The 15,249-nt window shown below is 45.5% G+C and overlaps 1 protein-coding gene across 3 annotated transcripts in view; it reads left to right on the top strand.

The window, feature by feature from the left end:
- Positions 1-9,356: 9,356 nt before the first annotated feature.
- KDM6B (lysine demethylase 6B) overlaps positions 9,357-15,249 on the top strand; it is a 960,064-nt gene continuing 954,171 nt past the window's right edge. For 2 of the 3 annotated variants that reach the window (XM_078670455.1, XM_078670453.1), the window contains exon 1: positions 9,357-9,663. The gene's annotated coding sequence lies outside the window, so the exon portion shown is untranslated. The remainder of the gene's footprint in view (positions 9,664-15,249) is intronic. The other variant, XM_078670454.1, reaches the window with a different exon arrangement.

Below are 15,249 nucleotides of genomic sequence, written 5' to 3'. Positions count from 1 at the left end.
TGTTTCTGTTTGAAATGTACCTGCCTTTTCGAGGTAGGTACATATATAATCTAATAGAGAGGAGTGCCCGTGGTAGGAGAGAAGTATGTGTACTGCCTCAATTGTGGATGTTGTAGTTGCCAAAGGTCCACTATCTCCAGTGCCTCCAGGAAGGGTCTCAGGGGCCCCTGATCGCTCAGCATGGTCGCTCTAGTCTCCCTGTCTAGACATGGGGCCATTACCTGGTTCATGTCACCTCCAAGTATCCAAATCCCGTCTGGCTTGCCGAGTAGTGTAGCGCTTACTACGGGAAGTATAGCCACATGGAGACGTGGCAGGATATGTAATCAACAAATATTGAGTACACGCCCTTTCCATGTCTCGGATACGGCGACATAGCACCCTCCAGAGTCCTGCCAGCTGCAGTGCACCACCAAGGAAATCGAGCTCTTGAGTAGTATACCCACTCCTCGGGAATCAGTAGTGTACCCCGCATGTGCAATCAGTTTATAACCAAATCTATTAAGGTCTCTGTAATGGATCCCCCTTAGATGTGTCTCTTGGAGTAGGATGAGGTCTGAGGCACGTCTGCGAAGGTGTTGAAGCACTAGTGTTAGCTTTATCTTGTTGCCAAGACTGTTAACGTTCCAGGTCCAGACATTTAGCTCAATCTTACCACAGCCAACCATGAGTAAAGTCTTTGTCTATCAAAGGATCTCCACCCCTCGACTGCCTGCTGTATAGTTCCATCCCATTCATTTTTCTGAGAGCCACCCCAAGGCCTACGACCCCCTGGCAGTTGAGCAAGTAATCTGGCTCTATTATCATATTAGTAAACAAAAAACAGATACATGAGCCAACTTCTCTGTGTTAGGGGTGGCTGTTGCTCCTGAAACTGTGAATGATGCCAAAACTCAGGCTTCAAGTCCCTTAACTTCCCTCTCCCTGTAACCCTGTATCTTGAGCCTAGAACCGCCCAACTCACAGAGTGCCTATCACCCAATGATGAATAACTGGAAACGTGGGTGGGCTACCTTCCCCACCACTGTACATGTATGGATTCATATCCTCACTGTTTAATCCCTCCACATTAAATACCACAAAAGTGTGCGGTGCCAGCATCTCAAGCGGATCATGGTTTATGTGCATTCGATGTTAGTCTTTTTCATCCTCCCTCCCCAACACTCTCATACCCATCAACATCACATTATAAGCTCTGTATTTGACTTGTTAACAACCTCCCAATTAATGATACTGTGAGGTCAATCCCGTTCAATGTATGCTCACGTATCCTGATCAGAGTCTTGGAGGGACTGGTGGTCTGAAGAGGTAGGGCGTCTCATGACCTGTTCTGTCTCCAGGCATCCAGGTTTATTCACACTTGCCCCTTTCTCTCGCACAGTTCACCAACCTTCCATCCAGCTCCACACTTCCTCAGGAGAAGTAAAGTGCCATGTCTTGCCTCCGAGATAACCCGCAGCTTGGCTGGATAGAGCATCATATATTTAGTCTCTTTCTCTCAATATTCTTTTGATCTCTTTAAACAGATGCCTTTCCACCTGTAGGAAGAAATCAGGGAAGAATATATTAGTTGCATTGTCTATGCGTAGGTCTCCGTACACTTGGGCTGATTGGAGAATTGCATCTTGATCCCTGTAATTTTAGATTCTGGCTATAATCATGCATGTGGTTGCCTCTGGTTTCATCAGAGGGTCCAACGCTTGGTGGGCCCTCTCAATTAAGAAAAACTTAGACAGTCACTTGGGGCAGAGGGTGTTCAAAATTAATTCTTCCTAGTAGAGATCTGCACTAGGCCCCTCTGCTCCTTCTGGAACCCCCACCACACTTATGTTGTTCCCCCTTGACCTTTCTTCCTGGTCCTTTATCTTGGCCACAAGGGTTGCATTTTGCTTTGTCAGGGCTTGGACTTGTTCTTCAAGTCTCTTCGACGTGGATTGCAGTCCATTGATTTGGGATTCTGCTGTCTTCACCTTTTCAGAGCTATTGCCAAATTCTGTTCTCAGGAGATAAACCTCAGTAGTGACTGCGTCCAATTTTGGCTTGATTGTGCTGCGCAAGGCATCTAACGTTGACATTATTCCCTGAGGGATGGTTCCTCAGTGGACTGAATAGTGTGAGAAGTGTGGGTGTCGTGTTAAGTGAGCTCCCCCCAGGACATTACTACAGCGTACTTGTCGAGATTGCTTGATTGTGTAGGTTTAGTCCCACAATTCCGGACCATGACCTTCCACTCTCTTCCTCTCAGTAGTTGGGGTTGGCTATCCTCTCTGCCACAATGTGTCAAGCGTGGTAGCCACAGAGCTACTGATTACCCTGCACGCCTGGCACTGTTGTGGGGATATGAAGTGCTTAGTGGTTCTTGCCTCTTGACCTAGATCACGCAGATACTTCCCAGGGGCAGTAGTTTGTAGGGGTATTAAAAAGGGAGGGGGTTGTTGGCTAGGCCACCGTTCGCCACCCTAGTCTTAGGAGGCCTCTGCCCCTGCAGCCTCCCTCACCATTTAGCAGGAAAAACATCTGGATTTAAATTCCCCTTGTTGCAGGGCCCGGTAGGATAGCGTATAGACTGGAGACTCTTCTTTAATGTGCACTCAGAGTCTATTGTACACAATACATGTCACAGGTGGCCTCCAGTCTTGCACAAGTCACTCACCAGCCTCTCACTAGGAAGCAGGGGTGGCCTTCATGCCCCAGACGTCAGCAGGCCACAATGACCCTGGGGATCTCGTTCTGGGTCGGCATTCACATCACCTGTATTGCCTCTACTGGGGTCTCGCTTGTTACTGCAATAGCCATCACAGTGCTGTTTACTTTGAGCACTGTAATACGGAATGCTCTGGTCAGTTCAGTGCCACCAGAATGCCTGCGCGGCCGCCACACTCAAGGGCTGCCTGTGATCAGCCCCACAACAGGCCCCATTGCTCCTGCAGGATCTTTGATGGGGCCGGTTGCATTTTTGGTTTGCCCGGGTCGGGAGTCCCCGGCTCAAACCGTAGTTTTCCTATGCCCACCCACCCCGGCCGTTCACGACCCCCCCAGCTCTGCCGCAGTCCACTGACCTTGCGCCTGGTCCCAAGGGTCGCGTCGCCCCAGCGCAGTCCTGAATGCCACCTTCACAAGTCTTTTTTCTGGGATGCCAGTTGGGGGGAGGCCACAGCTCACCGTCCGAGGCACCACACCACAGATCCATCAGCTGCACTTGGCCCTAAACTGCCCGGTCGGCCATTTCCCTTCACCGCCTCGAGGCTCCCAAGCACTCACCTGCTACACCTCCCTGCGGGCCTGTCTGGCACCAGAAGCAGCCGCTGAGCACTTCCCTGCCTCAGCTCCGTCGAAGCGGGACAGTTTGCACTGGCTCCAGTCGGATTATGTTTGGATAGGAAAGGGATTAATCACTGGCAGCTAGGGAGCTGTCTCAGTGTGTGTCCATCTTTGTTGGCTGTTAGCCACGCTCCATACATAATATTTTTAAACAACCGAATGTTTGCCTTTTGGTTTGGCAACTGCTCTCCCGAGTCGTTATTTTCCTTTCTTATCTGTACTTTTCTTTATATTTGATGCCTATTGAGTACATCAGTCAGAAAATGTGCTATATGAACATAATTAATATAAAAGAAAAATTTTATTGACAGAATTTATAAACATTCATAATCATGCATTTTAGGTATACATAATGAATTTGGATGAATATCTTTAATAAATGATTGTAATCAATGCATGGCTAGGTCTAATTGAGCCATGAGGCAGGCGATTAATGAGACAAATTTTAATCAAATGAAGGTAGTGTGATACCTTGCTGTCAGGGGAAACACACAGGACCTTGATGAAGTCCCCAGTTGTTGGCGAAACTCTGGTGCATCGCCAAAGACCACCATTCTGCCTTTATGGACACTTTAAACAATTTTTGAAGATACATTTTGCATTTTTTGTTAGTAGCTGCTGGTCTTCTGATATTCTTTCTCACCAGCATTATTTGTTGCTGTTTTTAACTGAATGGAGTTCTCTGTTGTTTCTGGCAGAACTGGCTGCACTGCACACTTTAGGCGGAACACTACAGCCACAAACAACAAAGTACAGATTATCATATAGTCAAATAGCAACACCACTCACCTATACATTGTACACACATTTCTTACAACAGAACTCATAGGCAGCAAGAACCCTGATCATAAACTCAAAATAACAAGTACCTGGCATAAGGGTACCCTAGCAAGCACATCCACTGAGCTAGAGGCACATGTCCCAAAAGTGAAGATAAGTAAACACCTTCGGTAAATCGTTCCCGCCACAAACTCACATCTCACTAAATGTGACGGGTCTCTTAATAAAGACACATTACTTTACCCTACTGACAGGTCATCCGCGGTGTGCCATGGCGACTTAAGAAACTCCAAAGCCCCCCAAGACATCCAGAAGTGTGCAGCGATGCCACACTACAGGTACATCACTGCTATGCAAATGCTGAACAGCAGTAGCGATCACAACAACACTTCACGAGAATGGCCTGACAAGACAGGTTTTCATGACTGGAAGGTGCGAGTCAGCAAAGAGCTAGTTGTCAATAGACAGAGTATGTGGTAGAAAGGCTCATGGCGCCCTTTTTGTAACACAGACCTCCAGCAATCCACCTCAAGGTAGGCTCCCTGGCAGTGGCATCTCAGGAATCCGTGGCTCAAAGTCCAAGCAGCAGATGAGTGACAAAGCTGGGCAGCCATGACTCAGCAAAAAAGATATGAGCGCAGAGCTCGCGGCCCCGGACCCGGAAGAACTAACGTTACGGGTCCGCTTAGGCCAAATACGAGGCTCCTGTCAATGGAGATGGGCCAGGACCCTCCTAAAATGGTGGGGTCCGCGGGAACATCGCTGCCAGGGGTCTTCCACCTAGAATTTCACCTGCTCCAAGAGGGCAAAGTCCCTGGAGGGAATACCCAGCAAGGCACGCGCAGATTGGCAAAACCTACTTCCGCTTGTTACTACCCCCAAATGCATAATAATCGTTATCCCCCTTGCTGACCTCCAAAATGACCAGGAGCGATAACGTCACGTTCGAGGGAGGAAATTAAGAAGTATTTTTATGGACCACAGGTAATGAGGGCCTTATTTGTGCGCTCACTTGCATTTAGATGTGCGTCAGAGATCCATGGAGGGGGCTGAACCTGGTGTGGCCTTAGTAATCAGAGCATGAGCAGAGCCATTAAATGAATTGCCATTTAAATGAATCCATAAATGTCAAATACAAAATATGTTTGCGTTCCTTTAAAATTCAGTAACACGTTTATGTCTTTAACATTTGTGTTTCTATGTAGTGCTCTGGTTTACAATGCCGCATCGAGTGACATTTTAGTCGTAACAGTTTCTAAACATTAATAGATAAAATATTTAATATTTCCCTCCTTCCCTAGCGCTGATGACATGTTGTAAGTCAAATAAGAGACAACTCAGTTTGTCATGTTTCAGCATTTATTTCCCAAACTGTTGTTATATGGAGAACATTGCAGTCAATAAACCTGCACAATCTAAACGTGTTACTTCCAGCTCCTCCCACGACTAACTGTGGTTGGAAATGAGGCACTCTGATGGAAATGGATTCGCATAAGATCACATATTTTGGGCCGGTGGGGAAGCAGGCTTTTGGACCCAGCTTTCCTGGTTATGCATTGTGCACTTCGCCCGCTGGGTGAATATTCCCTTCTTTCTCCAGTTTCACATCTAATAATATTTTGTGTTTACTTGTCGTTCGAGAACTCATTAGTACTGTTTTTGATAGAGCTGGCATGCAGAAGACATGCATGCACCACATTCTAAACCAATCTGATAATCTTGAAGTCTTTTTAGACAAACTTGGTATTATTTCCTAGGGACAAAAGACAATTTATATTTAGAACACATTAGGTGATCCAGCAAGTTACATGGATTACAAATGTGCTGTGTGACCCATTGCAAGATCGACCATTAAGGAGGTAGACAGCCTCCTGGTCAAATTGGTGTAGGCAGGCACAAGAAATAGACTCTGGCTGGAGGTAATGATGTATAGGGAGGAGGGCAGCCTAGGACTGCCAGACCTGGAGCTATAATACATGGCATAGCTACAGCATGCTGCAAGGAGGTGCATGTAGGTGGCTGATTGGAAAAGCCTTCTCAGGCAGTTAATGGGAGAGGAAGATAGAAGTAGGGAGGAAATTTGCCTGAAGAGTACTCACATGTCGTGCACCAAGTGGCATCAGCATGGGAGGCTGCTCTTGAGAGGTTCAATCTGATCAGTGCTTCATTTGTAAAATAAAATAAAAATACGTGGCGGGTCCCTCGTCAGAAAGTTACTGCAGTTTGGACCGCACATTACCATTGCACTTGCACAACTACGACTCATCACACAGACGTGTGACAATTAAGACTGTTCATGGCCGCCAAATCTTTAAGATTGCCTTGGGTGGCTGGTATTAGTTGTTTTTAACCCCTTCGCCGCGGCACGGATTTCGCCGCAACGCATGTGGGGTAGGGGGTGAGCGCGGCACTGCGGTGCTCATGACGGAACCACGCCATCATGAGTCACAGGCGGCGTGTGCTAATGACGGCGTGGTTCTATCATGGCCCCACCCGCTCATTAATTCGCTCACACAGGCGGGGAATTAATGCTGCATGGGCGGAGCGGCAGCCGCATGACGGAACCACGCCGTCTTGAGCACATGCCGCCCGTGGCGGTGTGGTTCCGTCAGTAGCACGGAATGGGTTAATATCTTTGGAATTAACAAACAACTGTTTTTCTGCTCATCTTTAAATTACACAAACAGCGCCAACATGTGGCACCTGCCATAAGTGCAGGTTCAGGCAATTAAGTGCCGGAGCCAGCAATAAAGGGCTGGGCACTAGAAACCACCGGCTCAAACTAAGCACTGCATCTGATGCCCCTATTCTCCAGGTCCTTACAAATCTGGTGGCTGCAGCCGTTCCGGCAAGTAAACCAGGACATGTCTGTGGCCCAATAGATGGAGGAAAGGTGCCAGACCTGGGGGATTTGTATCTGGGGAAGGCATTCAGTACATTGAAGGTGGTATGGGAGGTGTGTGGGGAGGTAACGTCAGTGCCCATAGATACATGTAAGCATGATCAAATATATGTGGAAACATCATGCATGCACACACATACATCTTCATACATGCACACGCATACCAAACAATGCGGCCCCCGACAGCATATTGACCGTATGCGTGAATGCACACATTGGCAGCACACTTTTTTTTTTGTGTCAATGCTGCACATTGGCAAAAAGCATTGGCAAAGCCAATAGGTCAAAAAGGCAAGATCTATTGGCTTTCCCTGTGTTTGTTTTTTATAGCGCTTGCTACCTGTATTGAACCTGTTTCTAAGGTAACCCAATATTTTCATATAATGAATACAAGACATGAGTAAATTGCAGGACCTTCTCTTTGGGGCTTGTGGCAGTAGGTCAAAATACGGCTATCAATATGGTGGATACTGATATTAGCCATTGTTTTTTTTAGGGTTTAAGACAATTCTATAACTCCTCCCCCAAATAAAGCCAGCCTATAAGGTATAGCACAGGCAAATATGAAGCTTGTTGAGTGTGATCACTGTGTTGTCCTGTACTTGAGTTCCAGTCCCTTCACCACCTCCTGGAGTAAGTTCTTGACTTCTCGCCATTACCACTTTGGAGAGAGAGAGAGGTTCACAAAATGAAAAACTGTTATCCAAATAGAATTAAATTCATCACCAAAAAGGTGTTCTGCCACCCATCCCTGTACAAATGTCTCCATGCATGTGTGGTGTCTTGCAAAGTGATAATGGAAAGCTTGCCATATTAACATTTTTGCAGGAAAATTGTGCATTTGCTCTCAAGGCTTTTTGTCGGGCTGGGTAGTTAATAATTAAAGCTTCCAGTTTTCTGTTTTTATTGACTTTTACAGATAAATACAGACAGAAAACAAAGTGCTTCCTGATTGTATTTTTAAAAGTGGAAAAATACAGAAAATTGTGCTTCTTGTGAATGATAGTCATGAATCCCAGGCCAACAGTTGAGCAGATAGATAGCAATGGGAATGAAAAAAACAGGATCAGATTTCCCTAAAGACAAGAACATATATTTGTATAGAATGGTAATATTTTCCTGAGGCTGTAGTGTTTTGCTATATTTGGCTGCTTAATTTGCTAAAATACGACAGGCATGAAAGTATGAGTGCATGTTCATCAATTAAATAAATGTGGAAATATACCATTTTACCAATCCATTTATTCTCAAAACACAAAATAAATATGGGTAAATACCAAAAAGACAGCCACAAAATAAATATGGATAAATACAGACGGAAATATTTTTAAAACACAATAAAACAGGGAACCCTATTAATAATCTCACCTTTAAAGCCGCCTCCAGTGCTCAGACTACCAGGGGCTTCCCTGTGTCCTATGTGGCCAGTTTAGTCCAGGAAAGAGTGCAGGCGCAGAGTTTGGGGAATGCACCAAAAGAACAGGGGTATTCGAGAAGGCGGAAGAGAAACTACGGATTCTCTGGTGTTGGAGGTGAAGGGCGGGAGACAGTCAGGGGAGTACCGAATTTGTGGAGAGAAAGGGGAGTGGGTAGCCATTAAGGAGAAGTGGTGAGAAGCAGGTGAGAGGACGATGGAAGATAAGGGTGGGATGAAGAGGCAGACGCAGCGGGACCACAAGTGATGGAAGGGGTACCAAAAAGGATATATGAGAACCTGATGGAGGTGAGGGTATACATTGTGGAGCAATGGCGAGGATTGAGTGAAGCCTGAAGGGGAAGAGAAAAAATGTTGGGGCAGTAAAGATGAGCCGTAAACGTGAAGAAGAAAGTGGTTGGGGCCACACGGGGGAAAATGTGAAGGAATGAAGGGGGAGAAAAGACGGGAGGGGGCTGCAGGAATTGTGAGGGGAGAAAGAGTACTAGGGTTTGAGGTGGCACAGGGCCGGGGGTTCAGTTTCAGAAAGGACTGTGAGCGGCGGGAGGTGGGGCGCCTGTTGTAGGACCACATCGGAGAGAAGAAGAGGGGAAAACGCGAGAAGAAGGGGAGGGTGCGTGGGAGAGGCGGGAACTGGATTGGAGAAGGACTGGAGGTTGACAAAAGAGGAGTAGGCAGGGATGGAGTGAGGTGAAAAGGAGGAGGGAGAAGCGAGTGGGAGAGGGTGATAGGAGGAGGGCGGCAGCAGAGGAGGGACGAGAACAGGAGAGAGGTGGGGGGCAAGGAACAACTCGCGCGCGGGGGGGCTGGAGGTGGAGGCAGAGGAGGCCCGAAAGGCAGGGGGAGGGCCCTGGAGGGGGTGGAGCAGGAGGGGGAGGGCACACAGAAGGCGTGTGGGAAATGATGCTACTACGCACTTTGAAATATCCTGCAGCTCCCACGCCACAGCCAGCACCTTCACCAGCCGCCCCCTCGGGACCCCCCTGGGAGGGGGCGGGCGCCCCCCCTGCGAAGCATGCCCCTGTGCCCCTGGGCTGCAGCAGGGGGGCGCATTGCCACCCTTGGAGCACAGAGGGGGTGCCTCTTCCCGAAAATAGCTGGGGATGGTCCCAGGCTCGGCGATGCAGAAGACGCGGGGGTACAGAGATGAAACCCCGGACAAGAGGGTGGAGGGGGGGCACTCAACCTGGGGGCACCCACTCTCATGGCGCTCCATCAGGACAAGGTAGGGGCATGATTTTTACTAAAATAACTTTGTTGCGTAACAAGTTGATATTTGACTTTATAAAATTGCTTCAGGCTGGGGCGGCTTGGGAGATTATTTTCTTCTATTTATGAATGACTTGAAGTTGTCAGGGGGTGTGTCCGCCAAGGTGAAGGGGCTTCAAAATATCTGTGCATGTTTCTATTTTATTTTCTTGGAGGAGCCTACGCAGTGTGCAATGCTTTGTAAAAGGAAATACAGTTGTGTGCAAATATGAATCAGAAGATTTATTGGTATGTGTTTTATATAGCCACTTTAGTTAAATGTACATTAGCAATATATATATATATATATATATATAATGTGAGTGGTGGTCCTACAATATGCGTGCTGAATTTCGTCCCTGGGTGTAGCTATCTTTTTGTGCATCGACATAGCTTTGTCTTCTAGGCACACACAGTTTGCTGCCACTTCTCCGAATTCCGCATTTTTTCGGGAGGTATGTTTATAGTGCTCTAAAGTGGCCGGTCGGTGCTACATAAAACATCCAGATTATTACGTAAGCAGTTGACAGGTTTATTTCTCAACCTCTTCCCTCCAGGCTACGTTTAAATCAAAACACATACCTACTGCTGGTGTACAAAAAAAAAAAATAACAGTCACAACCATCAGCCCCCAAAAGGATTAAAAACAAGAGTTGATGAAAGTGTCACAGGGACCACACCCCCTCCTAGGGCTTAAAGTAGCATGTCCGGGGCGGAGAGGGTGTCGCTATTAATTTGTCATATGAGTGGGATTTGCATTTTTTTCCCTTGAAGGAAAAAACGAGAGAAAAGTGGCGCGTCTTTATTCAACTGCGTCAGGTTCCATTTTCTTTTAATTCCGGAGGTTTGAAAGGTACGCAGTGGGTCGCCCCGACCAAACCTTCCAGTCATTTTTAGCTGAGGGGGATTACAGGAAGTCGGGGGTGTGCCTCAGTAAGTGCTTTGAAAGTTTTGTGATGAGTGGTGTTCACACCTAGAGCCCTCGTGTGTCACTTAGTGCAATAAAGCGCCTCTGCCCCTCGAGGCGGATGGTAAACCTTGTGAGAGGGCACTGGAGTCCTCGTGCGTCCACTGACACCTTCCTACGTCATGTCCTGACAGACGCCTGCTTGTGATGTCTCGGGTAGAGTTTAGATTGTCCAGCAGACTGGTAGTTTTATCTTCGCCTCATTTGAATCTTGTGTGGGCAGTGATGGCTTCATGTCGTGTCGGAATTGATTTCTCTAGATTGATTTGCACCAATAGTGTTTGATCTTTAACTTTTTTTGTCAACTTTGATAAGGATGTGCCATCTTGTGACGCTACGCCATCTTTTGTTGATAGCGATTTGTCCTCATGAGCCATTTCACGTCATCTTCTGCATCTTGAGCCATTCTCAGCTGTCTGGGCTTTGATGTATAATTCCAGGTCCCTCTACACCAGGTGTCATCTCTAATCTGTGTGGTTTTGTCACCAACAGGGTGACATCGTCAGATTATGTTCAGCTACTTTGATATCTCACACCCTTATAACTTCCATGTGTTGACACCCATCTTACCTTGTATCACATGGATTTGTAACCCTGTATTCACAGCGACCTTTCGAAGTCACCTAGTGCTTCCAGCAATCTCTGGGCCATCTTGATGCAACCGCAAGACTCCTATGTGGCATGCATTGCTATGAGGCGGTCATGTGCCACCGAGGTCCCTTCCTTCTGTGGAGGTCTCAAGTGGTGGGATGTTGGTCAGCCATTGAATTATCCGGGGGATTTAGAGATGTTAGGTGAGACCCAACTACACAAGTGATGTTCTTTGAGCAAGTAGAGAGGCAGTCAGCGCTCCCGGTCCATTCTTGGAAGGGGTAGATGCTGAAATGCCATCTCTGATGGGTGGTGTAGATGTAAGAGCGAGCCAACAGTAATGCAGACTTCTCACCATTTGGCCTCCATCACACCCATTCAGTTTTTGGTCTCGCTCTAAGAACCTGGGTTGATCAATATTTATATATTTATCTATTTATTTTCTTGGGCAAAGAGGTCCTGTGCACACCTGTAAGTGGTGCTTGAGCTTACCAGATCATTTCACATCAAGCACTTCAATTTTCCCAGGCACATGGAATTAGAAATTTGCCAAAGAGAACGCAATTTGGTGAAATGGAGAAAGTAGGAATTAATTTTGTCTTCGGGTTGTGTACCCAGCAACTTAACCACTAGACACAGGCCTCAACATGCCGCTCCTGGGGTTATGTGTGATATCTTATGATGATATAAGGAGTGTGTCGTGTCCCAGGAAGGGTGTGAGCCTTCTAGGGCTATGTCTGTCGATGTTCTACAAGATGGAATCCCTAGAGTAGAAGGAATTCATTGGAGACCTCCATCCCTTCCCAACTTTTTTTTTGTTTAACTCAGAGGAGCTTTCAGGATCGCCAGGATGAGTACCTGAGCCACAGCCAATCAAGTTCCTTTGAATTCCCCTTTACAGTTTTATGATATAGGACGATTGTGGTTATTGGAGTCACTGAAGTTTTTCGTTAAATAATATACTATTTTGCTGTAATATTGCACTATACCGGTACAACGTTTAACCAGTCTGGCTCCAAGATACATGGTGTCTTTCATGTCTGTCATTTGCAATATTCCTGTTACCTAGGGACTGGTGAAGTCATGGTTGCCTCTGCTTTCTAACTGTTCCTCGTTTTTAATTGTTTTAAATTATTTGTTTTTATTGGTCTGCGTACCTACCACCTTCAACATCGTAAAGGCTTTCTACTCCTACCTTGGTTACAGTATCTTTTAAACCCCCCCTTTCTGTTAGCCTCTTCGCTTATATAATTACTATTAATTTATTAAACAAAAGTTCACAGACAATTCATAATCTAGTGTCGGAGCTCCTCTGTGGCAATTTGTTTTATGCACTATATTAAGTGACTGCAGACTTAGGAGAATCGCACATTTAAGAATTCAGGTGGAGTTGGCAAAATTAGATGTAGTCTTCAAAATACTAAGTATGTGTGCGGGGTCTTTGACAGGTGTGTTTCTAAGATGGCAGAACTTTTATGATGCCTCACTCAGGCGGGTCCGCTGTGCATATGGCCAAGTCCTCGTCTCCTACTGCCTTTATTTTTATGCCCCATGTTTAATACTTTCATTAGAAACAGCTGTGATAACAGTGCTTGTCGCCTTCATCTTGGCGAAACTCCTGGCGTAAGGCGGGGTCTTCCTGATGTAATTCGTGGTTTATTTCTGCAAATTCTAAATGTAGAGCCAATGAGTCATCCTTCCCATCAGCTCACCATGAGCATGATGTCTTCTGTGTTTTGCATGATGCAGTTGAGATTAGCTCCCCAGTGCGTTCCTGCACTCAAGTTTGTCATATCAGGAAGTTCTGCCCTCAAACAGGAAGTTACACCTTTTCAAGATGACAGTAAGTTCTGTAACTGCAGATTATAACTGAGAGGTATTTTCCTCCTGTTGCAGAAAGAAAAGTTCAATTGACGGTAATAACCTCACAATTTGGTGCAGTAGGTAGTTTTAAATCCAGAGGTGTGAGTCAGATGGAGATAGAAGTATGTTTAGTTTGTGAGTTTATAATACCTAAACTGAAGTGCACCAGCACTTTTGAAGGTACTCTTGGCCCCCTATTTTTTTGTAGATACCAAGATGGAAACCTGAGAACACGAGAGGATCTCACTCTGTTGCTTAATAGTTGATCAGGAGGCTTTAGATCGTTATGTTTCTCATTTTTATTCCATTTATATACTGGCTGTGATTTTCTCACATTCGTGGGAGATGTGGGACTTTTAATCCCCTTAAAGGATCAGTGAGATTTGTCCAAGTGTGACGCAGTTTCAGAGTTATCACAGAAAGTGCAGCAGGATCTCTGGCTGAAATCGCCTCACTGTCCCTTAAATTTAAGACCCCTTTCCCACCAATCCTTTTTGGTGAAATGTTCTTTTCTCTCTTGCTGTTTGTTATCTGAAAGAACACACCAGGCTTCAGAGATGCAGGGACGCTGACTATTTGATGTTAAATAGTTTTTTTCCTTGTGTTTCTACATTAGAACCATATATTAACAGCGATGCTAGCCCACATGCTCAGTTGCTATCTTTACTGAGAGATTTACCCAGCATCTCCTTGAATGGGTCCACACCCTAGGCATCTTTCCTTCGGCCTAGACAGGCTTTAGGCAGGGAATAGCATCACTGGACAATGTAGCATTCAATGGAGAGAGAGGATGCTTATTGGCCAAGATGGCAAGACCTTCCTGGTTGACTGGCATTCCCAGTGCATTGTAGGAGAATCTTTTTGGCCTAGATACTTGAACGGGCTCTATAGTCTAAAGCCTAGCAAGGCAGCAGGGGAGTGAATCGAGACTGTGTCATTGCACTGACCCTCTTTATGATTTATGCAGGTGACCTATCAGTCTAAGTTGATTCCTCGCTTCTGAAGTTGAGCTGACTAGAACCTATGGTTTTGGCTCTTCAAGGAGTCTGTACCTACTCTAAACACATAATCTCAAGAGAATGACCTTTCTGTCAATCACATGAAGACCAGGCTGCTTTTGGTGTTTGGGGAGCCAAAAACTAGTAGTAGTCAGCCATTTCAATTTTTTAAGTTTTACATTCTATATAGTATCACTCTACCTGTGAAATGGGGTTAATGCACTTTACAATGAACAAACAACAATTTTCTTTACATTTAATCACAAAGAAATAAGGGAAGGGAGAATTAATTAAACGATCGTCAAGTACATCATTTGAGTGCCAAAAGGCAGGACTGGATAATGAGACGCTTGCTTGACGGGAGAAAAGAGGGGGGAGAGATGCAATAAAAGTAGGAGTAAAAAGCAGAGAAATATTTACATAAAGGTAGAAAAAAACATTTTCAATTTTTTTTTTGCTGGAGATGACCTTGTTTTATTTTATTTTATTGTATTTTTATCAGAGATTTTCAAGTCAACAGTTCCGGAGTGAAAGTTCAGGTCCTATAAATGAAAGTGACGTAGATAGTCACAAACTGAATTTCCTTTTATCACATCTGAAATTGTCTTTACTCTCGAGATGGTTAAGGATGCGAAAAGATAGGAGTGTTGTTGGTGATAAAGAACCTTGAAAGTGATGCAGGCCCGTTGTAATCTAGTCTGTAGATCTTTTACACCTGGATTCATGCGATCAGAGGTCATGCAACAGAATGCGTCACGGTTTTTGACAAGATGGCTTTTGAGAGCCCTATCAGGGGGTCCATAGTCAGTTATAAATCACAAATGTTTGTAAAACTGAGCGAAAGTAGCTTGTTTTTTGTATTAACTGCCTTGGTTTTTTTACTGATTGAAATGATGTTCTGGTACTTTTCAGTGAATGTTCACTCATACACAAGTGAAGATAATCGAAAATCTAGGGATTTTGGCTACAGAGATGAGATTGGGGGTGAACCTGTAGAAGAGCTCTGAGAGCCATGAACGGTTGAGTCCAGTTTGTGGTATCTTAATGGAATAAATATATATTTTTTAAATAAAGTCTAAGAAAGTTTGTGGACATCCAGTTGTGAAGGTGTATTAGGCCGGTTTTAATTTGAGTGCATGTTTAT

This window comes from Lissotriton helveticus, chromosome 12, assembly GCF_964261635.1.
Source record: "Lissotriton helveticus chromosome 12, aLisHel1.1, whole genome shotgun sequence".
In the NCBI taxonomy this organism is placed as follows: Eukaryota; Metazoa; Chordata; class Amphibia; order Caudata; family Salamandridae; genus Lissotriton; species Lissotriton helveticus.
Note: the sequence above shows the minus strand (reverse complement) of the source record. Positions and strands in the feature narration are given on the sequence as shown.